The following is a 27742-nucleotide window of genomic DNA, read 5'->3' as shown; positions in this document are numbered from 1 at the left end:
AATTTGTGGAGTGGTTGAAAAACAAGTTTTAATGACTCCAACCTAAGTGTATGTAAACTTCCAACTTCAACTGTAGCCACATTGTTATTTTAATATAGACTATTTTTTACTTTAGTTTATTTAGTAGATATTTTCTTAACTGCATTGTTGGTTAACGTCTTGTAAGTAAGCATTTCACAGTAAGGTGTCTGATGTCACCTGATGCACACCTGATGTCTTCGGCGCATGTGACAAATCAAATTGTATTTTATTTGATATTCCACGTTGGTTCAATGTAATTTCATTGAAATGACGTGGAAACAACATTGATTCAACAAGTACAGTATGTGCCCAGTTGGCTGTTTATGGTGTGCTACGGTGAGATGCTATGCAAAGGTTCTCTGTTGATGTTCTTCTCCAGGACATTGCTACCATGCAGCTGTGTGCCAACAAGCTGGACAAGAAAGACTTTTTTGGGAAGTCTGACCCCTTCCTGGTCTTCTACAGAAGTAACGAGGATGGAACGTGAGTGTAGCTTCCGAGGAAATGTCCTAGTTTCCTAGTAACGTCTAGTTTCATCTACATCTTCATCTTTCCTATGCTTTACCACAGTATGCAATGTAGGTCTGTGGGTTCGGTTCTAGCTCTGGGTATCATATGTCCTCATCTTGGGATTGTCTCTAGTGATTGCTAGTGATATCACCTAAATACATTGTGAGTTCCTCTCTGTAACTTTCTCTACAACTCTGTTCCAGGTTCACTATCTGTCATAAGACGGAGGTGGTTAAGAACACACTGAATCCTGTGTGGCAGCCCTTCACCATCCCAGTGAGGGCCCTCTGTAATGGGGACTATGACAGGTTAGAGTGGAGACGACAGAGGGACAGTATGCTTTGGGTTGCATGACCAATGATTGTCCTTCAGGCTGGGGGTGTGACTATCTATGACTATGTTGTGTGAAAGGATTGTGGTCATACACACGTCCACTAAAAACTTAGGTGCTGGGTTGATGAAGTATACTAGAACAGACAGACAGGCCTGCACACTGAATATGCTCCCAGTTACCTTTTATTGACAGCGTTTCGATACGCAAGGGCCTTCGTCAGGTCAGGTATGTTGTATGATATCAAAAGCGTTGAAACATTGGGACACTGTCTGGGGGAACCAATGGGGAACCTCTACAGTACGAGCAGCAGAATGATGTCTTCTACTGTCAGTCACTGGGGCGATCAGAATAATGCCAGCAGTCGGCCCTGGTTTCCTAGGGGCCAGCACTGGTGTTATTGGGATTGACTCAGAGTATTCACACCACGTTAGCACACCATTCACTGTCAACGATGCTGATGGAGTCTCTGTGAGTCAGTGTTGTGTTGACAGGACAGACAGGACCTCTCATGAACATGTATCAGCATGTCACCTTTTTCTTTAGAAGGAATAGGTCTATGGTGGTTGTGTCAAAGGTCATGTTGATCAAATGAAATACTGTGAGCTCTCAAAGTATTGGGACAGTGACACATTTTGTTGTTTTGTCTGTGTACTCCAGCACTTTGGATTTGAAACGATACAATGACTATGAGGTTAAAGTGCAGACTCAGCTTTAATTTTAGGGTATTTTCAATAGTTTTTTTTCTGTTTCCCCTCCTAGAACAGTGAAGGTGGATGTGTATGACTGGGACAGAGATGGAAGGTATTTTTTTGTGCGCTTTTTGATTTACACATGAATGTCTAATGCTTTGTGATTGTGTCTCATGCCGTCAGTTATTCTTCCCTGCAGCCATGATTTCATTGGTGAGTTCACCACAAGTTACAGAGATTTCTCGCGTGGACAAAACCAGTTTAATGTCTATGAGGTGAGCCACAGATGTTTGTTCGTTTTCAGTAGCATACAGTGCATTCGGAAAGTATTCAGACCCCTTGACTTTTCCCACATTGTGTTACATTAGACTTTTTCTAAAATTGATTAAATAAAACAATTTCCTCATCAATCGACACACAATACCCCATAATGACAAATCGAAAACAGGCTTTTTGAATGTTTGGCAAATGTATTAACTATAAAACAGAAATAACTTATTTACATAAGTATTCAGACCCTTTGCTATAAGACTCGAAATTGTGCTCAGGTGCATCATGTTTCCATTGATCATCCCTGATGTTTCTACAACTTGATTGGAGTCCACCTATTGTAAGTTCAATTGATTGGACAAGATTTGGAAAGGCACACTCCTGTATATATAAGGTCCCACAGTTGACAGTGCATGTCAGAGCAAAATCCAAGGCATGAGGTTGAAGGAATTGTCTGTAGAGCTCCGAGACAGGATTGTGTTGAGGCACAGATCTGGCGAAGGGTACCAAAAAATGTACCAAATAATCCGATGGTCACTTTAACGGAGCTCCAGAGTTCCTCAGTGGAGCTTGTTGCGTCATACCCAAGAAGACTTGAGGCTGTAATCGCTGCCAAAGGTGCATAAATAAAGTACTGAGTAAAGGGTCTGAATACATATGGAAATTTTATATTTTATTGGAATATCTAAAAAATAAATTAGTAAAAATTCATAACCTGTTTTTGCTTTGTCATTATGAGGTATTTTGTGTAGATTGAGGGACAAATACTTTTTAATACATTTTAGAATAAGGCTGTAACGTAAACATTTTTGGGAAAAAGGCGAGTGGTCTGTTTACTTTTCGAATGCGCTGTACACCAGTATATGCATATGTGGTTACTATTGTCATGAATATCCTTTCAGTTTTGTTTATGTTATGTTGTACCTTGAATAGATGTGTACATCCATGTACACATTATGAAAATATCTACCACAAGCATTTTAAGTTCATATTGCTTTTGAAATAACTACTTACTGTAATTGTTTTCTTATCCATGCTTTTATTTTTCATAAACCAGGTTCTAAATCCAAAAAAGAAGGGCAAGAAAAAGAAATACATGAACTCTGGCACAGTAAGTACCTTCCCCTACTCTGCCTCTCAGCTTCATCGTTGTATTGATTTATATGGGTCACTATTGTCAACATACTACCCCCCCCCTGCCCCCATCACTAGGTAACACTGCTGTCCTTCAAAGTGGAGTCGGAATATACATTTGTGGATTTCATCCGAGGCGGGTGAGTGGAATGTTAATTAGCCCAGGGTCAATTAAGCCTATGCCTGTGTGGATAAACAGCTTGGGAACCCCTGTGATTACAGGCCTTGGACTTACATTGCTTCATCTAACCAGTTAGTCAATTAGGGCCATAGCAAGAGTAATATAACAACTACTCAATAAACTATTGATCAACGTCCTGGTTGAAGAGGTTTGGTCCTCGGAGGGCAGTATTCTAATTTGGATCAAGTTGATCTTTTTAATGTTTTTCAACCCCTTCTTTCCCAACAGGACACAACTCAACTTCACAGTAGCCATCGACTTCACTGCTTCTAATGGTAAGTGGAGCTCAGGGCAGTCATTGGCCATATAAAACATTTACACACACAGTACATGAATTTCAAATGCAAATGCATACTAATTACACTACATGACCAAAAGCATGTGGACACCTGCTTGTCAAACATCTCATCCCAAAATCATGGGCATTAATATGGAATTGGTCCCACCTTTGCTGCTATAACAGCCTCCACTCTTCTGTGAAGGCTTTCCACTAGATGTTGGAACATTTCTGCATGGACTTGCTTCCATTCAGCCACATGAGCATTAGTGAGGTCGGGCACTGATGTTGGACGATTAGGGCTGGCTTGCAGTCGGCGTTCATATTCATCCCAAAGGTGTTTGATGGAGTTGAAGTCAGGGCTCTGTGCAGGTCAGTCAAGTTCTTTCACACCAATCTCGACAAACCATTTTTGTATGGACCTCGCTTTGTGCACGGGGCATTGTCATGCTGAAACAGGATAGGGCCTTCCCCAAACTGTTGCCACAAAGTTGGAAACACATATTCGTCTAGAATGTCATAGTATGCTGTAGCGTTAAGATTTCCCTTCACTGGAACTAAGGGGCCTGAACCATGAAAAACAGCCCCAGACCTTTATTTCTTCTCCACCAAACTTTACACTATGCATTGGGGCAGGTAATGTCCGTCGCACTGCCAGATGGTAAAGAGTGATTCATCACTCCAGAGAATGCATTTCCACTGCTACAATGACAGTTCTTAGCTTCCAGAGGCAGTTTGGAACTCGGTAGTGAGCGTTGCAACATAGGACAGACGATTTTTACGCACTTCAGCACTCGGCGGTCCCGTTCTGTGAGCTTGAAGTGGCCTACCACTTTGCTCCAAGATGTTTCCACTTCACAATAACAGCACTTACAGTTGACTGGGGCAGTTCTAGCAGGGCAGAAATTTGATGAACTAACTTGTTGGGAAGTTGGCATCCTATGATGGTGCCATGTTGAAAGTCACTGAGCTCTTCAGTAAGGCCATTCTACTGCCAATGTTTGTCAATGGAGATTGCATGGCTGTGTGCTCGAATGTATATGCCGTCAGTAACGGGTGTGGCTGAAATAGCAGGATCTACTAACTTTAAGTGGTCTCCACATAAGTTTGTGTATACTGTGTATTTAGGTCATTTATGCACATATTAAATAACAGGGGTTTACTGTAGGTCACTACATGCATCAGCAGGGATCAGACATGGATCTAGCTTCATTTCAGTTGGAGCTATGTGTGTGTCTGTTTTACCTAGCCATTGTGGCTTTGTACTGCTTGCTCTTTGGGGTTTTAGCTGGGTATCTGTAAAGCACTATGACAATTGCTGGTGGTAAAAAATGGCTTTATAAAATAATTTTGATTAATTGGAATTTATGCTGTGTGACAGGTGACCCGTCTCAGCCCACCTCCCTCCACTACATGAACCCGTACCAGATGAATGCGTATGCCATGGCCCTGAAGGCTGTAGGGGACATCATCCAGGACTATGACAGTGACAAGCTCTTTCCTGCCTACGGCTTCGGAGCCAAGCTACCTCCCGATGGAAAGATTTCCCACGCCTTCCCTCTGGTTAGACACACACACACTGCTATGATTAGACACACTGTCAGTCCCAAACCCAGAAGGGCGTACACATCATGTATCACATTACAGTAAAACACCTCTAGTATCATGTATCAGATTAGAGTAAAACACCTCTAGTATCATGTATCAGATTAGAGTAAACCACCTCTAGTATCATGTATCAGATTAGAGTAAAACACCTCTAGTATCATGTATCAGATTAGAGTAAAACACCTCTAGTATCATGTATCAGATTAGAGTAAAACACCTCTAGTATCATGTATCATATTAGAGTAAAACACCTCTAGTATCATGAATCAGATTAGAGTAAAACACCTCTAGTATCATGTATCATATTAGAGTAAAACACCTCTAGTATCATGTATCAGATTAGAGTAAAACACCTCTAGTATCATGTATCAGATTAGAGTAAAACACCTCTAGTATCATGTATCAGATTAGAGTAAAACACCTCTAGTATCATGTATCATATTAGAGTAAAACACCTCTAGTATCATGTATCATATTAGAGTAAAACACCTCTAGTATCATGTATCAGATTAGAGTAAAACACCTCTAGTATCATGTATCATATTAGAGTAAAACACCTCTAGTATCATGTATCAGATTAGAGTAAAACACCTCTAGTATCATGTATCAGATTAGAGTAAAACACCTCTAGTATCATGTATCATATTAGAGTAAAACACCTCTAGTATCATGTATCAGATTAGAGTAAAACACCTCTAGTATCATGTATCATATTAGAGTAAAACACCTCTAGTATCATGTATCATATTAGAGTAAAACACCTCTAGTATCATGTATCATATTAGAGTAAAACACCTCTAGTATCATGTATCAGATTAGAGTAAAACACCTCTAGTATCATGTATCAGATTAGAGTAAAACACCTCTAGTATCATGTATCATATTAGAGTAAAACACCTCTAGTATCATGTATCAGATTAGAGTAAAACACCTCTAGTATCATGTATCAGATTAGAGTAAACCACCTCTAGTATCATGTATCAGATTCTAGTATCATATATGGCAGCATTTGCGCAGAACTGAAAGCACAAACCACTGCTTTTAATCAGGGCAAGGGGACTGGAAACATGACCGAATACAAACAGTGTAGCTATTCCCTCCGCAAGGCAATCAAATAAGCTCAGCGTCAGTATAGAGACAAAGTAGAGTCGCAATTCAACGGCTCAGACACGAGAGGTATGTGGCAGGGTCTACAGTCAATCATGGACTACAAAAGGAAAACCAGCTCCGTCGCGGACCACAATGTCTTGCTCCCAGACAAACTAAACCACTTCTTTGCTCGCTTTGAGGACAATACAGTACCACTGACACGGCGCGCTACCAAAACCTGCGGGCTCTCCTTCACTCCAGCCAACGTGAGTAAAACATTTAAATGTGTTAACCCTCGCAAGGCTGCCAGCCCAGACGGCATCCCCAGCCGTGTCCTCATAGCATGCGCAGACCAGCTGGCTGGTGTGTTTACGGACATATTCAATCAATCCTTATCCCAGTCTGCTGTTCCCACATGCTTCAAGAGGGCCACCATTGTTCCTGTTCCCAAGAAAGCGAAGGTAGCTGAGCTAAATGACTATCGGCCCGTAGCACTCACTTCCGTCATCATGAAGTGCTTTGAGAGTCTAGTCAAGGACCATATCACCTCCACCCTACCTAACACCCTAGACCCACTCCAATTTGCTTACTGCCCCAATAGGTCCACAGACGACGCAATCGCGATCACACTGCACACTGCCCTAACCCATCTGAACAAGAGTAATACCTATGTAAGAATGCTGTTCATCGACTACAGCTCAGCATTTAACGCCATAGTACCCTCCAAACTCGTCATTAAGCTCGAGACCCTGGACTTCAGGTGGTGAGGGTAGGTAACAACATCTCCACCCTGCTGATCCTCAACACTGGGGCCCCACAAGGGTGCGTTCTCAGCCCTCTCCTGTACACCCTGTTCATCCATGACTGCGTGGCCATGCATGCCTCCAACTCAATCATCAAGTTTGCAGACGACACTACAGTGGTAGGCTTGATTACCAACAACGACGAGACGGCCTACAGGGAGGAGGTGAGGGCCCTGGGAGTGTTGTGTCAGGAAAATAACCTCTCCCTCAATATCAACAAAACAAAGGAGATGATCGTGGACTTCAGGAAACAGCAGAGGGAGCACCCCCCTATCCACATCGACGGGACAGTAGTGGAGAAGGTTGAAAGTTAAGTTCCTCGGCGTACACATCACAGGCAAACTGAAATGGTCCACCCCCACAGACAGTGTGGTGAAGAAGGCGTAGCAGCTCCTCTTCAACGTCCGGAGGCTGAAGAAATTTGGCTTGTCACCAAAAACACTCACAGACCTTTACAGATGCACAATCGAGAGCATCCTGTCGGGCTGTATCACCGCCTGGTACGGCAACTGCTCCGCCCACAACCGTAAGGCTCTCCAGAGGGTAGTAAGGTCTGCACAACGCATCTCCGGGGGCAAACTACCTGCCCTCCAGGACACCTACACCACCCGATGTCACAGGAAGGCCAAAAAGATCATCAAGGACAACAACCACCCGAGCCACTGCCTGTTCACCCCGCTATCATCCAGAAGGTCAGTACAGGTGCATCAGAGCGGGGACCGAGAGACAGAAGCTGTTTTTCAATCTCAAGGCCATCAGACTGTTAAACAGCCATCACTAACATTGAGTGGCTGCTGCCAACATACTGACTCATCTCTAGCCACTTTAATAATGAAAAAATTGATGTAATAAATATATCACTAGCCACTTTAAACAATGCCACTTTATATAATGTTTACATACCCTACATTACTCATCTCATATGATGCCATGTACTCTATACCATCTACTGCATCTTGCCGTTCGGCCATCGCTCATTCATATATTTTTATGTACATATTCTTATTCATTCCTTTACACTTGTGTGTGTGTATAAGGTAGTTGTTGTGAAATTGTTAGGTTAGATTACTTGTTAGATATTACTGTATGGTCGGAAATAGAAGCACAAGCATTTCACTACACTCGCATTAACATCTGCTAACCATGTATGTGTATGTGACAAATAAAATTTGATTTGATATCATATTAGAGTAAAACACCTCTAGTATCATGAATCATATTAGAGTAAAACACCTCTAGTATCATGTATCAGATTAGAGTAAAACACCTCTAGTATCATGTATCAGATTAGAGTAAAACACCTCTAGTATCATGTATCATGTATCAGATTAGAGTAAAACACCTCTAGTATCATGTATCAGATTAGAGTAAAACACCTCTAGTATCATGTATCAGATTAGAGTAAAACACCTCTAGTATCATGTATCAGATTAGAGTAAAACACCTCTAGTATCATGTATCAGATTAGAGTAAAACACCTCTAGTATCATGTATCATATTAGAGTAAAACACCTCTAGTATCATGTATCAAATTACAGTAAAACACCTCTAGTATCATGTATCAGATTAGAGTAAACCACCTCTAGTATCATGTATCAGATTAGAGTAAAACACCTCTAGTATCATGAATCAGATTAGAGTAAAACACCTCTAGTATCATGTATCAGATTAGAGTAAAACACCTCTAGTATCATGTATCAGATTAGAGTAAAACACCTCTAGTATCATGTATCAGATTAGAGTAAAACACCTCTAGTATCATGTATCATATTAGAGTAAAACACCTCTAGTATCATGTATCAGATTAGAGTAAAACACCTCTAGTATCATGTATCATATTAGAGTAAAACACCTCTAGTATCATGTATCAGATTAGAGTAAAACACCTCTAGTATCATGTATCAGATTAGAGTAAAACACCTCTAGTATCATGTATCAGATTAGAGTAAAACACCTCTAGTATCATGTATCATATTAGAGTAAAACACCTCTAGTATCATGTATCAGATTAGAGTAAAACACCTCTAGTATCATGAATCAGATTAGAGTAAAACACCTCTAGTATCATGTATCAGATTAGAGTAAAACACCTCTAGTATCATGTATCATATTAGAGTAAAACACCTCTAGTATCATGAATCAGATTAGAGTAAAACACCTCTAGTATCATGTATCAGATTAGAGTAAAACACCTCTAGTATCATGTCTCAGATTAGAGTAAAACACCTCTAGTATCATGTATCAGATTAGAGTAAAACACCTCTAGTATCATGTATCAGATTAGAGTAAAACACCTCTAGTATCATGTATCATATTAGAGTAAAACACCTCTAGTATCATGTATCAGATTAGAGTAAAACACCTCTAGTATCATGTCTCAGATTAGAGTAAAACACCTCTAGTATCATGTATCAGATTAGAGTAAACCACCTCTAGTATCATGTATATTAGAGTAAAACACCTCTAGTATCATGTATCAGATTAGAGTAAAACACCTCTAGTATCATGTATCATGTATCAGATTAGAGTAAAACACCTCTAGTATCATGTATCAGATTAGAGTAAAACACCTCTAGTATCATGAATCATATTAGAGTAAAACACCTCTAGTATCATGTATCATATTAGAGTAAAACACCTCTAGTATCATGTATCAGATTCTCATACTGTACTTCTCCTATTAGCAACTTCAATACACCTATAGTAGTAGGTAGGTGTTTGTGTTTTAGTGTCTCTCGGTGTGTGTGTGGGGGGGGTGAGTCAGTGTGTGTGAGTGTGTTAATGTGTGTAGTTGTTAGTGTGTGTAGGTGTGAATGTGTGTTAGTGTGTATGTGTGAGTGTGTACTATAATCTATGTTTCATGTGTGGGAGAGGCAGGAAAAGGAGGCAGGAAAAGGAGGCAGGGAAGGAGGAAATGGCAGAGAGAACACTGTCTCAGGGCCATATTCAATCAAATTGGCTACTCGGTTTCAGGATAAGAGTGGCGTTTTAAAGGGATGGGGCTGATTGTGCTGCCAATCATGCCCTTGTTTGGCCTAAGAGCCTCAGCTGGGTTCAATCACGGGCTGGGAAGGTGCTGGAATGTGTCTGGCAGGGCGCAGAGAGGTTTTTGGCCATTGCAGCGCACAGTGAAGAATATGGAGAGAAAAAAGAATGGAGAAAAAACAAATAGAGAGAGACTGACAAATAAAAGTTACTTTGTGCATTTCCATTGTTTGGCTTCAAATACTTTCTCTCCACTTAAACGTTTACATAAAATAAATGATTTCTAAGATAATTCAGATTCAGAAGAAAAGGACATAGTGACAATGTACACTGAACAAAAATCTAAACGCCACATGTAAAGTGTTGGTCCCATGTTTCATGAGCCGAAATAAAACATCCCAGAAATGTTCTATACGTACAAAAAGCTTATTTCTCTCGAGATTTGTGCACACATTTGTTTACATCCCTGTTAGTGAGTGTTTCTCCTTTGCCATGATAATCCATCCACCTGACAGGTGTGGAATATCAAGAACCTGATTAAACGGCATGATCATTACACAGGTGCAACTTGTGCTGTGGACAATAAACGGCCACTCTAAAGTGCGTCACACAACACAAAGCCACAGATGTCTCATGCTTTGAGGCAGCGTGCAATTGGCAATTGGCGTGCAATTGGCAATTGAATGTTCATTTCTCTATCATAAATTGCCTCCAATTTCATTTTATTTATAAAAAATATATAATGTTTACCTCTTTTTCTACCCAATTTCGTGGTATCCAATTGGTAGTTACAGTCTTGTCTCATTGCTGCAACTCCCATACGGACTCGGGAGAGGCGAAGGTCGAGAGCCATGCGTCCTCCGAAACACAACCCAACCAAGCTGTACTGCTTCTTGACACAATGCCCATCGAACCCGGAAGCCAGCCACACCAATGTGTCGGGGGAAACACCGTACACCTGGCAACCGTGTCAGCGTGCACTGTGCCCGGCCCGCCACAGGAGTCACTAGTGTGCGATGGGACAAGGACATCCCTGCCGGCCAAACCCTCTCCTAACCCGGACGACGCTGGGCCAAATGTGCGCCGCCCCATGGGTCTCCCGGTCGCGGTCGGCTGTGACAGAACCTGGACCCAGAATCTCTAGTGGCACAGCTAGCACAGCGATGCAGTGCCTTAGACCACTGTGCCACTCGGGAGACCCCCTCCAATGTAATTTTAGAGCATTTGGCAGTACGTCCAACCGGTGAGCGGTTTGCTGATGTTAACATTGTGAACAGAGTGCCCCATGGTGGCGGTGGGGTTATGGTATGGGCAGGCATAAGCTATGGACAACAAACACAATTGCATCTTATCGATGGCAATTTGAATGCACAAAAATACCATGACGAGATCCTAAGGCCCATTATGAGGGTATCTGTTACCATGTGGCGTTTATATTTTTGTTCAGTGTACATTGTCACAATGTCTTTTTCTTCTGAAACTGAATTATCTGAGAAATCATTTATTTTAGGTAAACGTTTAAGATTAGGCCCTAATTTATTTATTTCAATTGACTGATTTCCTGATATGAACATTAACCCAGTAAAATCTTTGAAATTGTTGTATGTTTCATTTATATTTTTGTTCGGTGTATATACTGTAAGTGAACGTCTCAAGGTCACCCCTGAGGGTGTCTGTCTGTAGGATCAGATATCTTCCACAACCAGCAGTAAGCGTGCCCAGACATTGTCTCAATGCAGCTGTGAGAGCGCTCAGCTCGCTGAGAGAGGACCTGAGTGAGGACAGGGTGTGGCGCAGGGGCCGAGCCTCATCGCCTTGGTGACAGCTGGCCACTCGCGCTCAGCAGCCGGCTCATCTCCCAGCCCTGCGGGGGACTCCCAGCATCCTCTCACTTCCTCCTGAGGAGCCTCTCCAATCACAGGCTCTGTTCCGCTGGCTGCTGTTGTCAAGCCAACAGCTTTCTGTCTCGCTCTGACCTGCAGAATTACTTCCCAAACAACAACAATAACAACAACAACAAGCAGAGGAGCTCCGTGAACAGGGCTGGTCGCTCTCCAGTGGCTAGTGGAATATTAACGTCCAGTATTAATTATAAATAGAACCTTATTTATTATTTACACATTTTTTTTGTGGCAGGCACTTGACTTTTTATTGTTATTACCACAATGCACATTTAGATCTTACTTTTCCTGAGCCTTGTCTTTGAAAGGAGTGGATGTGTAAAAAGTGGGTTGATGGTTGAGGTTTGGATCACCGGTGAAACAATTTACCATAGCGTTATTGATAACTGAATGTCTTGAAGTATGTGAAGGCTGACATGGTGACATGCATCTCTTCCTGTCCCTTGCAGAGTGGTGACAATGAAAACCCTAACTGTGTGGGGATAGAGGGAGTGCTGGAGGCGTACTTCCAGAGCCTCAGGACGGTCCAACTCTACGGACCCACCAACTTCTCTCCAGTCATCAACCAGGTGGCACGGTAAGGAGATTACAATGGGCTAGACCTCTGGTGATCTCTGACCCACTATATATGTTGATTATGATCTCAGGAGACAATACAGAATACATTAGATATAAATGCAAGGTGCAACACTGCTGCCTAATGGTTCACATAGCAGCACATTCATACATGCTAGAGTAGAAACACACATCCCCTGGAGTTGCAAGACTACACATGTACTAGAAGCTGTGTTCTGTGCCAGACTCTTTCACCCCTAGTCAACAATGCTCTCCCTCTCTGACTAGCAGACTGCCGCTCTCCCTAGCAGCCTGATGTTTTCCCCTCTCTCGCAAGACTGCTGCTCTCCCTCTAGCAGACTGCTGCTCTCCCTCTCTGACTAGCAGACTGCTGCTGCTCTCCCTCTCTGACTAGCAGACTGCTGCTGCTCTCCCTCTCTGACTAGCAGACTGCTGCTCTCCCTCTCTGACGAGCAGACTGCTGCTCTCCCTCTCTGACGAGCAGACTGCTGCTCTCCCTCTCTGACGAGCAGACTGCTGCTGCTCTCCCTCTGACTAGCAGACTGCTGCTCTCCCTCTGACTAGCAGACTGCTGTTCTCCCTCTCTGACTAGCAGACTGCTGCTCTCCCTCTAGCAGACTGTTGTTCTCCCTCTCTGACGAGCAGACCGCTGCTCTCCCTCTCTGACTAGCAGACCGCTGCTCTCCCTCTCTGACGAGCAGACCGCTGCTCTCCCTCTCTGACTAGCAGACCGCTGCTCTCCCTCTCTGACTAGCAGACTGCTGCTCTCCCTCTCTGACTAGCAGACTGCTGCTCTCCCTCTCTGACTAGCAGACTGCTGCTCTCCCTCTCTGACTAGCAGACTGCTGCTCTCCCTCTCTGACTAGCAGACTGCTGCTCTCCCTCTAGCAGACTGCTGCTCTCCCTCTCTGACTAGCAGACTGCTGCTCTCCCTCTCTGACTAGCAGACTGCTGCTCTCCCTCTCTGACTAGCAGACTGCTGCTCTCCCTCTCTGACTAGCAGACTGCTGCTTTCCCTCTCTGACTAGCAGACTGCTGCTCTCCCTCTCTGACTAGCAGACTGCTGCTCTCGCTCTCCCTCTAGCAGACTGCTGCTCTCGCTCTCCCTCTAGCAGACTGCTGCTCTCCCTCTCTGACTAGCAGACTGCTGCTCTCCCTCTCTGACTAGCAGACCCCTGCTCTCCCTCTCTAGCAGACTGCTGCTCTCGCTCTCCCTCTAGCAGACTGCTGCTCTCCCTCTAGCAGACTGCTGCTCTCCCTCTCTGACTAGCAGACTGCTGCTCTCCCTCTCTGACTAGCAGACCCCTGCTCTCCCTCTCTGACTAGCAGACCCCTGCTCTCCCTCTCTGACTAGCAGACTGCTGCTCTCCCTCTCTGACTAGCAGACTGCTGCTCTCCCTCTCTGACTAGCAGACTGCTGCTCTCCCTCTCTGACTAGCAGACTGCTGCTCTCCCTCTCTGACTAGCAGACTGCTGCTCTCCCTCTCTGACTAGCAGACTGCTGCTCTCCCTCTCTGACTAGCAGACTGCTGCTCTCGCTCTCCCTCTAGCAGACTGCTGCTCTCGCTCTCCCTCTAGCAGACTGCTGCTCTCGCTCTCCCTCTAGCAGACTGCTGCTCTCCCTCTCCCTCTAGCAGACTGCTGCTCTCCCTCTCTGACTAGCAGACTGCTGCTCTCCCTCTCTGACTAGCAGACCCCTGCTCTCCCTCTCTAGCAGACTGCTGCTCTCGCTCTCCCTCTAGCAGACTGCTGCTCTCCCTCTCTGACTAGCAGACTGCTGCTCTCCCTCTCTGACTAGCAGACCCCTGCTCTCCCTCTCTGACTAGCAGACCCCTGCTCTCCCTCTCTGACTAGCAGACTGCTGCTCTCCCTCTCTGACTAGCAGACTGCTGCTCTCCCTCTCTGACTAGCAGACTGCTGCTCTCCCTCTCTGACTAGCAGACTGCTGCTCTCCCTCTCTGACTAGCAGACCGCTGCTCTCCCTCTCTGACTAGCAGACCGCTGCTCTCCCTCTCTGACTAGCAGACTGCTGCTCTCCCTCTCTGACTAGCAGACTGCTGCTCTCCCTCTCTAGCAGACTGCTGCTCTCCCTCTAGCAGACTGCTGCTCTCCCTCTCTGACTAGCAGACCCCTGCTCTCCCTCTCTGACTAGCAGACCCCTGCTCTCCCTCTCTGACTAGCAGACCCCTGCTCTCCCTCTCTGACTAGCAGACCCCTGCTCTCCCTCTCTGACTAGCAGACTGCTGCTCTCCCTCTCTGACGAGCAGACTGCTGCTCTCCCTCTCTGACGAGCAGACTGCTGCTCTCCCTCTCTAACGAGCAGACTGCTGCTCTCCCTCTCTAACTAGCAGACTGCTGCTCTCCCTCTCTGACTAGCAGACTGCTGCTCTCCCTCTCTAGCAGACTGCTGCTCTCCCTCTAGCAGACTGCTGCTCTCCCTCTCTGACTAGCAGACCCCTGCTCTCCCTCTCTGACTAGCAGACCCCTGCTCTCCCTCTCTGACTAGCAGACCCCTGCTCTCCCTCTCTGACTAGCAGACCCCTGCTCTCCCTCTCTGACTAGCAGACCCCTGCTCTCCCTCTCTGACTAGCAGACTGCTGCTGCTCTCTCTCTGACTAGCAGACTGCTGCTCTCCCTCTGACTAGCAGACCGCTGTTCTCCCTCTCTGACTAGCAGACTGCTGCTCTCCCTCTAGCAGACTGTTGTTCTCCCTCTCTGACGAGCAGACCGCTGCTCTCCCTCTCTGACTAGCAGACCGCTGTTCTCCCTCTCTGACTAGCAGACCGCTGCTCTCCCTCTCTGACTAGCAGACCGCTGCTCTCCCTCTCTGACTAGCAGACTGCTGCTCTCCCTCTCTGACTAGCAGACTGCTGCTCTCCCTCTCTGACTAGCAGACTGCTGCTCTCCCTCTCTGACTAGCAGACTGCTGCTCTCCCTCTAGCAGACTGCTGCTCTCCCTCTAGCAGACTGCTGCTCTCCCTCTAGCAGACTGCTGCTCTCCCTCTAGCAGACTGCTGCTCTCCCTCTCTGACTAGCAGACTGCTGCTCTCCCTCTCTGACTAGCAGACTGCTGCTCTCCCTCTCTGACTAGCAGACTGCTGCTCTCCCTCTCTGACTAGCAGACTGCTGCTCTCCCTCTCTGACTAGCAGACCGCTGCTCTCCCTCTCTGACTAGCAGACTGCTGCTCTCCCTCTCCCTCTAGCAGACTGCTGCTCTCGCTCTCCCTCTAGCAGACTGCTGCTCTCCCTCTCTGACTAGCAGACTGCTGCTCTCCCTCTCTGACTAGCAGACCCCTGCTCTCCCTCTCTAGCAGACTGCTGCTCTCGCTCTCCCTCTAGCAGACTGCTGCTCTCCCTCTAGCAGACTGCTGCTCTCCCTCTCTGACTAGCAGACTGCTGCTCTCCCTCTCTGACTAGCAGACTGCTGCTCTCCCTCTCTGACTAGCAGACCCCTGCTCTCCCTCTCTGACTAGCAGACCCCTGCTCTCCCTCTCTGACTAGCAGACTGCTGCTCTCCCTCTCTGAGTAGCAGACTGCTGCTCTCCCTCTCTGACTAGCAGACTGCTGCTCTCCCTCTCTGACTAGCAGACCGCTGCTCTCCCTCTCTGACTAGCAGACCGCTGCTCTCCCTCTCTGACTAGCAGACCGCTGCTCTCCCTCTCTGACTAGCAGACCGCTGCTCTCCCTCTCTGACTAGCAGACCGCTGCTCTCCCTCTCTGACTAGCAGACTGCTGCTCTCCCTCTCTAGCAGACTGCTGCTCTCCCTCTCTAGCAGACTGCTGCTCTCCCTCTCTGACTAGCAGACCCCTGCTCTCCCTCTCTGACTAGCAGACCCCTGCTCTCCCTCTCTGACTAGCAGACCCCTGCTCTCCCTTTCTGACTAGCAGACCCCTGCTCTCCCTCTCTGACTAGCAGACCCCTGCTCTCCCTCTCTGACTAGCAGACTGCTGCTCTCCCTCTCTGACTAGCAGACTGCTGCTCTCCCTCTCTAGCAGACTGCTGCTCTCCCTCTCTGACTAGCAGACTGCTGCTCTCCCTCTCTGACTAGCAGACTGCTGCTCTCCCTCTCTAGCAGACTGCTGCTCTCCCTCTCTAGCAGACTGCTGCTCTCCCTCTCTAGCAGACTGCTGCTCTCGCTCTCCCTCTAGCAGACTGCTGCTCTCCCTCTCTGACTAGCAGACCGCTGCTCTCCCTCTCTGACTAGCAGACTGCTGCTCTCCCTCTCTGACTAGCAGACCCCTGCTCTCCCTCTCTGACTAGCAGACCCCTGCTCTCCCTCTCTGACTAGCAGACTGCTGCTCTCCCTCTCTAGCAGACTGCTGCTCTCGCTCTCCCTCTAGCAGACTGCTGCTCTCCCTCTCTGACTAGCAGACTGCTGCTCTCCCTCTCTGACTAGCAGACTGCTGCTCTCCCTCTCTGACTAGCAGACCCCTGCTCTCCCTCTCTGACTAGCAGACCCCTGCTCTCCCTCTCTGACTAGCAGACTGCTGCTCTCCCTCTCTGACTAGCAGACCCCTGCTCTCCCTCTCTGACTAGCAGACCCCTGCTCTCCCTCTCTGACTAGCAGACCCCTGCTCTCCCTCTCTGACTAGCAGACCGCTGCTCTCCCTCTAGCAAACTGCTGCTCTCCCTCTCTGACTAGCAGACTGCTGCTCTCCCTCTCTGACTAGCAGACTGCTGCTCTCCCTCTCTGACTAGCAGACCGCTGCTCTCCCTCTCTGACTAGCAGACTGCTGCTCTCCCTCTCTGACTAGCAGACTACTGCTCTCCCTCTCTGACTAGCAGACTGCTGCTCTCCCTCTCTGACTAGCAGACTGCTGCTCTCCCTCTCTGACTAGCAGACTGCTGCTCTCGCTCTCCCTCTAGCAGACTGCTGCACCAAAAGTACAATGTGGAGGTGTCTGGAGAAATGTTTCAAGAATGTGTCTTTCAGACTAGTGATGTTATTCTGTAGCTTCTGCTCAGAGTAGTCTTCATGTGTGCTGAGAGCATTTGATTCCTCAAGTGTCATTAAGAAGTTTCTGGTAGTTCTGAAACAGGGAGGCAGGGAGTCATTTTATGGGATCTTTTTGGGGGAATAAACAAAACAACTGGTTTAGAAGTTTTTGGTGCTTCTCAAGTCGTGGAAGCAGTCATTTCAAGAGAGCTCTGGCTAAGATTATTTTTTTTAAAATTGCATTCGGGTTACTGACCATGTGATGGGAAATTGAAGACGACATGGCATTGGAAGGCCATTCTAGCAGATGTGTAAATTTACCAGATTAATTACAATTAACCTTTTAGTCATTTGGCTCTGACTTACCAGAGTAACTTACAGCTAGTGCATTCATCTTAAAGGGGCAATCAGCAGTTGCTAAATCCATTTTTGGACTTAGAAATGAAAGGTTCTGAACAGTCATTCTGCAAAATACTTTTTATCTCATGGCTAACTACCAGGACATTTGTAAAGCCAGGCTGAAAGGGTGGGGAGCTTACATTCATGAGCACTTTGACTGACAGCTCTTTGAAACGCCTATGTCAAGCAACTTGGATGCAGTGAACAGTGTTGCAGTAAAATCATCTCAAGCTAATTTGGTGAAACACAAAGCAACTCAAACATTGACATTTGCGTCAGTGATATCATTTTTTTTTTTATACAAGCCAATACTTATTTAAATTAGATAAGAGAATATCATGTTACCGTTGGTGTATTAAAATGAGAGGTAAGGTGATGTCACCTTGTCCCCTTAATAATGAATCCAAGTGTTTGACATGGGGGAGATAACCAGACTTGATCAATGTAGAAGCAACAGTCATTTTTCATGCTTTGGTCATCATACTTTGATCTAGGTTTCCTTCATTCAAATATCATCCAATTTCATGAAAAACATGATTTTGATTGTTCATGACCTTTAATGATCTGTACCCATTGATTCTTGAAAATTATAACTTATAAATGCCTCATGAACTTTATTCAACCCAATCAGAACCCAAAATATACGCTTGTTTTACTCCAATGTTTGTAAACAAAGAATATATGTGTAACAGTATAACTTTAGACCGTCCCCTCGCCCCGACGCGAACCAGGGACCCTCTGCACACATCAACAACAGTCGCCCACGAAGCGTCGTTACCCATCGCTCCACAAAAACCGCGGCCCTTGCAGAGCAAGGGGCAACACTACTTCTAGGTTTCAGAGCAAGTGACGTAATTGATTGAAACGCTACTAGCGCGTAACTAGCTAGCCATTTCACATCCGTTACATATGGTTAGATCTAACTTATATTTATTGAACCTTTATTTAAGGAGACAAGTCAGTTAAGAACACGTTCTTATTTACAATGACGGCCTACCCAGACCAAACCTGGACGACGCTGGGCCAGTTGTGCGCCGCTCTATGGGACTCCCAATCACGGCCAGATGTGAAACAGCCTGGATTTGAACCAGGGACTGTAGTGACGCCTCTTGCACTCTGATGCGTCGCCTTAGACCGCTGCGCTACTCAGAAGTCCCCTGAGTTATACTGTGTCATGGATGGTCAGTCCTTGCATCCATCCATAGATATGTCTATGAATTTGACAGTGGTTACATTTCTCCAGCCCCATCCATCAGCTGTTTACCAAACAGGTGAAGGGATAATGCCTTGTTGTTATTTATACTGCTGATTGACGCTTTAAGATAGCTAGGTGAGTCCACAGTAAAATAAATAATCCCCTCAATAAAGCAGCTATCAGCAAAGTCAAGACATTTTTGACATTTGAGTAATTTAGCAGACGCTCCTATACAGAGCGACAGTAGTGAGTGCATACATGTTCATACTTTTTATTTTAATACTGGTCCCCCGTAGGAATCAAACCCACAACCCTGGCATTGCAAGCCCCATGCTGTACCAACTGAGCCACAGTTAGTATGAAAAGACAAGTAGGACCTCAATGTAGTTGAATGTGATTGCTTAAATATGTTTATTTTGTAATTGTGTGCAGAATTATAATGTTTTGTACACGTGTGTATGTTTTATTATTCCGTTTTTATTGTAATGTAACAGGGCTCTCTTGTAAAAGAGATTTTGAATCCCTGTTTAAATAAAAGTTCAATATAAAAGTGCAAGAAAGGCAAGGGGTTTGTTTTTTCTTCTGTGTGCTGTAATAACCAGCCCTGTGTCACAGCCCCTGTGTCTCATCCCTAGACCCTTACAGCACTGCTACCTGGCTCTTAGATTTGTCAGAGCACTGTAAAGCCCTCATTCAGCCCAGGTCTCAGACAAGGATCCATGCTACACTCAGTTAAGTGGAACACTTTAATTACCTTTTTATTAGGGGTGTATTTTGAGAGCCTAAACCAGGTGAAGGAAAATCCAGGGAGGACATTGTCGATAGCCTACAGACAGACACCTGTGACACATCATATTATTTAGCCCTTCTTACATCAGCTGATATCTCAAAGTGCTGTACAGAAACCCAGCCTAAAACCCCAAACAGCAAGCAATGCAGGTGTAGAAGCACGTGTCTTGGAGCTTGTCTAACATAATAACAGATTGGACCTGAAATGTATCTAGTCTCTCTGTTGTTCATTTTATTTCTTGCAGTGCCTCTTGGGCTCTCTTGATGAAATTGTTTTGGGAAAAAACTACCACGTGACATTTTTCTCTTGTATTTTTATTTTGGGGGGGGGTCGATCCTCTCGTTCCGAGATGAGAGGTGACTGCTGGGTAATGACAGAGGTCAAAGGGTCAAGGCTCACTGGAAAACGGTCCTTCGTTTAGTCTCTATTGAGAGGCTGTAAACATTTGCCATGACATAAATTGACGTTAACACACATACTCTCAATCCCATTTAGGCACACAGTCCTCCCTGAGTTTGAACTCTCCAGTGTGTGCGTGCGTGTTCCCCTCAGGTCTGCGCAGGATGTGACGGATGGCTCTCAGTATTTTGTGTTGTTGATGATCACAGACGGAGTTATCTCTGACATGGTGCAGACCAAGGAGGCTGTAGTCAATGTGAGTACAGTACAGTTCATCTTATCTGCGGACAGTGCATTGTTCTGAGTTGCGGCTGTCTGCAAACCAAGCATAGCCTACTACTGTCTGTCTGTAACTATTAGTTTTTTCTCTCCCTACAGGCAGCTGCTCTCCCCATGTCCATCATCATCATCGGGGTCGGACCTGCAGAGTTTGACGGTGAGCATGGCGCCCCTAGAGGTAGAACAGAGGAGCAAACTCTCCTGTCAGCTGTTATTGGATTACTTATAAGGAGCTTTTCTCCTTTGAGGGTTCCTTTAGAAAATCAGTGTTGCAGAGTCAAGTATCCTGGCCCTCTTCAGATCAATGTCTCCTTAACGAAGGGAGGGAGGGGAGTCTCCGTTCCAGCCCAGCGAGGCGTAACCCTAGGCATCATCTGCGCTCGATTTGGCTAAATGTTCCCCTTGGTTAGGCAATCGAAAGCATTGAAGTCAGCCAAGAATTGCTCAGGTCACACGGTCAGACTGCTTGTTAGCAGCACATTGGAGCAACTCTTCACCAGTAGCTTTTTGAGAAAATGTGTGTCTGTGTGCTTCAAGGCTTGTCTGGTTTATTTGTCCGATCCTGTGTGTATCTGGGAGTTGTGTGCGGTTATGAATGCTTCTTTATGACAGGGTTGATCTGTCTCAGTATCAGACTCAATGAGATGTTCTGTAAGACTTTTAGAATTACCCTTCTATTCATTTTACATTTTAGTCTTATCCAGACGCTCTTATCCAGAGCAACTTAGTGAGTGTATACGTTTTTATATTTATTCATACTGGTCCTCCATGGGAGTCGAACACACAACCCTGGCGTTACGCTCCACCGGCTGAGCCACGCAGTATCAACGGGTCGACGGTCCTTTAACAGTGGTCTGGTTTTAAATAACTGTTAGCACCACTTCACAGTCCCGTTCTAGTATCTGCAGACGTTTTAACTTGAGCTGTTCCCAGGAGTGCTAGTCTGAAAACGTCTCATGTATCGTGTCAAACTGACTTGTGTTCCCTATCTTTGTTTTTCTATTATCCCCCCTCTCTGTCTAGCCATGGAGGAGCTAGATGGTGATGAGGTCAGAGTGTCCTTCAGGGGGCACTTTGCTGAAAGAGACATTGTGCAGGTAGGTTGTGGCCAGACAACCGAGAAATGTTAAACATTTAGTCTATGTGCACTAACGTTATATTTGACACAAGTAAAACCCCACGCTGTAATAGTTCTGATACAGTAATGTATTTATTCACAAGAACCAAGAAGTTTATTCTCCCAGACGTTAGGGAAGACTTCCAGTGCTCTACTACAGTGTGTCCTGTCCCTGTCATCGTCCCCCCCAACCCCCCTACAGTTCGTTCCTTTCCGGGACTACATGGACCGTTCGGGGAACCAGGTCCTGAGCATGGCCCGGCTGGCTAAGGACGTGCTGGCTGAGATCCCTGAGCAGCTGCTGGGGTTCATGAAGACCAGAGGCATCGAGCCCCGGCCCGCCCTCACCTCCTCAGACCTGCCCGACCTCCACCGTCACATCTGACACCCCCACTGTAGTGGGACAGCACCCCCCCCCCCCTTTGGGTCTACACATATTTGATGCTCACACACACACACTTGACATCTCTCTCATCTCTTTAAACCCTATGCCATTGCCATTTCATTGCAAGTCGATGACGCCTCCCCCTACAACTGTGCATGCTTAACACAGTTTATATCTACACATAGAATGAATGTATTCATACATTGTGCCATTGAACACGTAGGGGTGGGTAGATTGAGCACCCAATGCAATAGCCACAAGCACCGTCACTTCTGAAGAGAAGGGAGAAATATAACTGACTATGCCATGATGTATCAACACAATGCTGTACACTTAGAACGTTCACATGCATATGCAGAGGGAGGAGTTACAGTCTGTGAAAGTTATTGATGTAGAAAATATACCGAACAAAAATATAAACGCAACATGCAACAATTTCAAAGATTTTACTGAGTTACAGTTCAAATGAGGAAATCAGTCAATTGAAATAAATTAATTAGGCCCTAATCTATGGATTTCTATGGTAACACAGAATACAGTTGGTCACAGATACCTTAAAAAAATGGGCCTCACAATGAGCCTCAGGATCTCGTCACGGTATTTCTGTGTATTCCAATTGCCATTGATAAAATGCAATTGGGTTCATTGTCCGTAGCTTATACCTGCCCATACAATAACCCCACCGCCATCATGAGGCCCTCTGTTCATCAGCAAACCGCTCGCTCGCTTTTTCTTCCGCTTTGACATTACAGAGTATTTTGTGTAGATTTTTGACAAAAAATTACAATTAAATCAATTTTAACCCCACTTTGTAACACAACAAAATGTGGAAAAATAATTTCTGAGGGCACTGTATATGCAAAGCAGCTTAGCCATCAACTGGAGAGAACTGGTAAACAAACTTAAATCAATGATCATCGCTGATTGATTGATTTGGTAAACAAACTTGACATATTGTTTTCAGCCCACACCTCCACACAAAATCTTCAATTACTGTATCCACTCCCTCTCTCTGAGTGTCATGTTATAATGCAACAATGGGTGTTTTCTGTTGCCTTTCATTTGATTTTCTGAAACTAAATGACTCAAAGAGTGATTTATAAAAACCAAGCACCAAAACACTTGAGTGCAGTTGACTGTCTTTGGGGAGGTGAATGAAGAGGTTATCCTGGGCAAACTGTATTATGGGTTTGTTTTGTTGATGATTGATCTGAAGCGGGTCTTGTGTCATGAACTAGGGGTCGGTTCAGCAGGACGCAGCGTTTTGGAACGTTCAGATAGAAATATGTTATGTAGAACAAGCATGCCTTTCCGACATGTAAAACAAGCAATCATGTCGGCTCTATTCAAGGCATTTCTATCTGCAACGTTTGGCATCTGAACATGTGGCCCTGGAGAGTGTTGGCACGGCTGGCATGGGGCCCAGGTCACATGTTCGTTAGCGCCAGTCATTCTCACCCCCCTGTCTATCAGACCATCCTGCCCAGCATGGGATGATGCTGGGTGCAGATTACACCCTGCTGGAACAGAAATGCCAGTCTCAGTGCCCTCCTGCAGTGAAGGAGAGGGAGACCGAGGAGGTAGGGGGAGGTTGAGGAGAGATAGGGAGGGAGGGGAGGTTAAGGGCTGTGACAGTAGGGCTCCAGCGGTTTGGTTGATGTTTTTTTTTTTTGTGTTTGTCAGAAATGAAAGGAGAAAGAGAGAGGAAAGATTTCCTGGATTTCTTGTTGTCATAATACATTGGAGAAATCAGGCTAGCAACCCTGTTGCCACCTGAAGCTCCAGGCTTAGTTCTGATCATAGTTTCTATGGTTCTGATTCTGACATCAAAGCATTACAATCAATTATACACTGTCAATAAATCTCCTTTTTGTGACATCATTAAAAAGCATCTCAGAAAAAACTCGCAGGATACTAGAATGCCCATCTCAAAATGTTCACCAACCTAAAATGTATACAGCAAAGCATTTTTTACACCAGTAGGAGTTGACCACAGCACTTGACGTTGCCAATGTTGAGTTAACACTACATCCTACTTTCAATGTTATTTGCACAGTATCAGATGGAATGGAAACTGAGTTAACCACTAAGATACAGCAATAATTCAAGAATGTTTTCAACTGACTGTTCTGTAGAGTGGCTCAGCTCTACCACCTAGCGGCCACTGCTAATTGATGCTCCTCTGAGCTCGGAACAGTATGAGGATGCTACAGACTGACATGATTTCCTGGTAGATGTGTTGAGCTGATAACGCTCCTGTATGGTGAGGTAAGGTTGGGTTGACCCTGGCTTCTGTACGGGGAGGTGAGGTTTGGTTGACCCTGGCTCCTGTATGGTGAGGTGAGGTTGACCCTGGCTCCTGTACGGTGAGGTGAGGTTGGGTTGACCCTGGCTCCTGTATGGTGAGGTGAGGTTGACCCTGGCTCCTGTATGGTGAGGTGAGGTTGACCCTGGCTCCTGTATGGTGAGGTGAGGTTAGGTTGACCCTGGCTCCTGTACGGTGAGGTGAGGTGAGTTTGACCCTGGCTCCTGTACGGTGAGGTGAGGTTGACCCTGGCTCCTGTACGGTGAGGTGAGGTTGACCCTGGCTCCTGTACGGTGAGGTGAGGTTGACCCTGGCTCCTGTACGGTGAGGTGAGGTTGACCCTGGCTCCTGTATGGTGAGGTGAGGTTGACCCTGGCTCCTGTATGGTGAGGTGAGGTTGACCCTGGCTCCTGTATGGTGAGGTGAGGTTGACCCTGGCTCCTGTATGGTGAGGTTAGGTTGACCCTGGCTCCTGTATGGTGAGGTTGGGTTGACCCTGGCTCCTGTATGGTGGTAAGGTTAGGTTGACCCTGGCTCCTGTATGGTGAGGTTGGGTTGACCCTGGCTCCTGTACGGTGAGGTGAGGTTGACCCTGGCTCTTGTATGGTGAGGTTAGGTTGACCCTGGCTCCTGTACGGTGAGGTTAGGTTGTCCCTGGCTCCTGTACGGTGGTAAGGTTAGGTTGACCCTGGCTCCTGTACGGTGAGGTGAGGTTGACCCTGGCTCCTGTACGGTGAGGTGAGGTTGGGTTGACCCTGGCTCCTGTATGGTGAGGTGAGGTTGACCCTGGCTCCTGTACGGTGAGGTGAGGTTGACCCTGGCTCCTGTACGGTGGTAAGGTTAGGTTGACCCTGGCTCCTGTACGGTGAGGTGAGGCTGACCCTGGCTCCTGTACGGTGAGGTGAGGTTGGGTTGACCCTGGCTCCTGTACGGTGGTAAGGTTAGGTTGACCCTGGCTCCTGTGAGGTGAGGTTGACCCTGGTTCCTGTGAGGTGAGGTTGACCCTGGTTCCTGTACAGTGAGGTGAGGTTGGGTTGACCCTGGCTCCTGTATGGTGGTAAGGTTAGGTTGACCCTGGCTCCTGTATGGTGAGGTTGGGTTGACCCTGGCTCCTGTACGGTGAGGTGAGGTTGACCCTGGCTCTTGTATGGTGAGGTTAGGTTGACCCTGGCTCCTGTACGGTGAGGTTAGGTTGTCCCTGGCTCCTGTACGGTGGTAAGGTTAGGTTGACCCTGGCTCCTGTACGGTGAGGTGAGGTTGACCCTGGCTCCTGTACGGTGAGGTGAGGTTGGGTTGACCCTGGCTCCTGTATGGTGAGGTGAGGTTGACCCTGGCTCCTGTACGGTGAGGTGAGGTTGACCCTGGCTCCTGTACGGTGGTAAGGTTAGGTTGACCCTGGCTCCTGTACGGTGAGGTGAGGCTGACCCTGGCTCCTGTACGGTGAGGTGAGGTTGGGTTGACCCTGGCTCCTGTACGGTGGTAAGGTTAGGTTGACCCTGGCTCCTGTGAGGTGAGGTGAGGTTGACCCTGGCTCCTGTACGGTGAGGTGAGGTTGGGTTGACCCTGGCTCCTGTATGGTGAGGTGAGGTTGACCCTGGCTCCTGTATGGTGAGGTGAGGTTGACCCTGGCTCCTGTATGGTGAGGTGAGGTTAGGTTGACCCTGGCTCCTGTACGGTGAGGTGAGGTGAGTTTGACCCTGGCTCCTGTACGGTGAGGTGAGGTTGACCCTGGCTCCTGTACGGTGAGGTGAGGTTGACCCTGGCTCCTGTACGGTGAGGTGAGGTTGACCCTGGCTCCTGTACGGTGAGGTGAGGTTGACCCTGGCTCCTGTATGGTGAGGTGAGGTTGACCCTGGCTCCTGTATGGTGAGGTGAGGTTGACCCTGGCTCCTGTATGGTGAGGTGAGGTTGACCCTGGCTCCTGTATGGTGAGGTTAGGTTGACCCTGGCTCCTGTATGGTGAGGTTGGGTTGACCCTGGCTCCTGTATGGTGGTAAGGTTAGGTTGACCCTGGCTCCTGTATGGTGAGGTTGGGTTGACCCTGGCTCCTGTACGGTGAGGTGAGGTTGACCCTGGCTCTTGTATGGTGAGGTTAGGTTGACCCTGGCTCCTGTACGGTGAGGTTAGGTTGTCCCTGGCTCCTGTACGGTGGTAAGGTTAGGTTGACCCTGGCTCCTGTACGGTGAGGTGAGGTTGACCCTGGCTCCTGTACGGTGAGGTGAGGTTGGGTTGACCCTGGCTCCTGTATGGTGAGGTGAGGTTGACCCTGGCTCCTGTACGGTGAGGTGAGGTTGACCCTGGCTCCTGTACGGTGGTAAGGTTAGGTTGACCCTGGCTCCTGTACGGTGAGGTGAGGCTGACCCTGGCTCCTGTACGGTGAGGTGAGGTTGGGTTGACCCTGGCTCCTGTACGGTGGTAAGGTTAGGTTGACCCTGGCTCCTGTGAGGTGAGGTTGACCCTGGTTCCTGTGAGGTGAGGTTGACCCTGGTTCCTGTACAGTGAGGTGAGGTTGGGTTGACCCTGGCTCCTGTATGGTGGTAAGGTTAGGTTGACCCTGGCTCCTGTATGGTGAGGTTGGGTTGACCCTGGCTCCTGTACGGTGAGGTGAGGTTGACCCTGGCTCTTGTATGGTGAGGTTAGGTTGACCCTGGCTCCTGTACGGTGAGGTTAGGTTGTCCCTGGCTCCTGTACGGTGGTAAGGTTAGGTTGACCCTGGCTCCTGTACGGTGAGGTGAGGTTGACCCTGGCTCCTGTACGGTGAGGTGAGGTTGGGTTGACCCTGGCTCCTGTATGGTGAGGTGAGGTTGACCCTGGCTCCTGTACGGTGAGGTGAGGTTGACCCTGGCTCCTGTACGGTGGTAAGGTTAGGTTGACCCTGGCTCCTGTACGGTGAGGTGAGGCTGACCCTGGCTCCTGTACGGTGAGGTGAGGTTGGGTTGACCCTGGCTCCTGTACGGTGGTAAGGTTAGGTTGACCCTGGCTCCTGTGAGGTGAGGTTGACCCTGGTTCCTGTGAGGTGAGGTTGACCCTGGTTCCTGTACAGTGAGGTGAGGTTGGGTTGACCCTGGCTCCTGTATGGTGGTAAGGTTAGGTTGACCCTGGCTCCTGTATGGTGAGGTTGGGTTGACCCTGGCTCCTGTACGGTGAGGTGAGGTTGACCCTGGCTCTTGTATGGTGAGGTTAGGTTGACCCTGGCTCCTGTACGGTGAGGTTAGGTTGTCCCTGGCTCCTGTACGGTGGTAAGGTTAGGTTGACCCTGGCTCCTGTACGGTGAGGTGAGGTTGACCCTGGCTCCTGTACGGTGAGGTGAGGTTGGGTTGACCCTGGCTCCTGTATGGTGAGGTGAGGTTGACCCTGGCTCCTGTACGGTGAGGTGAGGTTGACCCTGGCTCCTGTACGGTGGTAAGGTTAGGTTGACCCTGGCTCCTGTACGGTGAGGTGAGGCTGACCCTGGCTCCTGTACGGTGAGGTGAGGTTGGGTTGACCCTGGCTCCTGTACGGTGGTAAGGTTAGGTTGACCCTGGCTCCTGTGAGGTGAGGTTGACCCTGGTTCCTGTG

At 47.1% G+C, this 27742-nt stretch overlaps 1 pseudogene; it reads left to right on the top strand.

Moving 5' to 3' along the window:
* Positions 1–23474, top strand: part of LOC120059573 — a 77324-nt pseudogene extending 53850 nt beyond the window's left edge.
* The last annotated feature ends 4268 nt before the right edge of the window (positions 23475–27742 follow it).

The sequence above is a fragment of the Salvelinus namaycush genome, chromosome 14, assembly GCF_016432855.1.
Source record: "Salvelinus namaycush isolate Seneca chromosome 14, SaNama_1.0, whole genome shotgun sequence".
NCBI classification, from domain to species: Eukaryota; Metazoa; Chordata; class Actinopteri; order Salmoniformes; family Salmonidae; genus Salvelinus; species Salvelinus namaycush.
Note: the sequence above shows the minus strand (reverse complement) of the source record. Positions and strands in the feature narration are given on the sequence as shown.